The sequence below is a fragment of the Wasmannia auropunctata genome, unplaced genomic scaffold, assembly GCF_000956235.1.
Source record: "Wasmannia auropunctata unplaced genomic scaffold, wasmannia.A_1.0 LD336106.1, whole genome shotgun sequence".
Lineage (NCBI taxonomy): Eukaryota > Metazoa > Arthropoda > Insecta > Hymenoptera > Formicidae > Wasmannia > Wasmannia auropunctata.
The window spans coordinates 408,578-409,406 of NW_012026784.1; positions in this window are offsets into that span (position 1 = coordinate 408,578).

The window sequence follows — 829 nt, forward strand, 5'->3', positions numbered from 1 at the left end:
TACACGTTCGCTCGAGAAGCAGCTGACGCGGAGGAAGATCTACCTTCGCAGGCGGCGAGAGGCGAACGACTCCGTAAGCAATTGCGAATAGAGCATTTAAACAAAGAGGAGAAGAAAACGCTTGAACAAATTTGCGACGACTTTTGTGACATTTTCCATTTGGAAAATGACAAACTAACGCACACTACGGCGGTGGCACACGAAATACCCACTCGCGTAGACAGTGCGTCGGTTAATATGCGATTATATCGCTTGCCGGAGAAGCATAAGGAAGAAGTGAATCGCCAAATAAAAAAAATGCTGACCGACGAAATCATTCGTCCCAGTACAAGTCAATGGAACGCGCCGCTATTAGTCGTTCCAAAGAAAGTCGACGCCTTAGGAAAACAGAAGTTGAGAATTGTCATCGATTTTAGAAAGCTTAACGACCTAACGATTGGTGATTTTTTTCCTTTGCCTAATATCACAGATATTTTAGATCAGCTGGGAAATGCTAAATATTTCTCCACGCTGGATTTGGCATCGGGATATCATCCCGATGGCGGAAGGAGATAAATCCAAGACTGCATTCTCGACACCTTACGGTCATTATGAATATAATCAAATGCCGTTTGGCCTCAAAAACGCTCCCGCAACGTTTCAACGTTTAATGAATTCCGTTTTAACGGGGTTGCAAGGCCTGAAATGCTTAGATTACCTAGACGACATTGTCATCTACGGAGCAAGCTTGAAAGAACACAACGAAAGACTCAGCACTGTACTAACGCGGTAGCGGGAGAGTAACTTGAAACTGCAGCCAGACAAATGCGAGTTTCTGAGAAAAGAGGTA